The sequence below is a fragment of the Lupinus angustifolius genome, chromosome LG04 (genome assembly GCF_001865875.1).
Source record: "Lupinus angustifolius cultivar Tanjil chromosome LG04, LupAngTanjil_v1.0, whole genome shotgun sequence".
Lineage (NCBI taxonomy): Eukaryota > Viridiplantae > Streptophyta > Magnoliopsida > Fabales > Fabaceae > Lupinus > Lupinus angustifolius.
In genome coordinates, this window is record NC_032012.1 from 21,733,970 (window position 1) to 21,734,215 (window position 246).

The following is a 246-nucleotide window of genomic DNA, read 5'->3' on the forward strand; positions in this document are numbered from 1 at the left end:
TCAGTCATATTGGTGAGAAAAGAATTAGCAAGTTGCACAAGAAAGGTTACCTTGATAATTATGATTATGAATCATACATGACTTGTGAATCTTGTCTGAAAGGCAAAATGACCAAATCTCCATTTATTGGAAATGGAGAAAGAGCCTCTGAATTGTTGGGACTAACTCATACTGATGTTTGTGGACCCTTTAGAATTCAAGCTAGAGGAGGATATTCTTATTTTATTACTTTCACTGATGATGTTT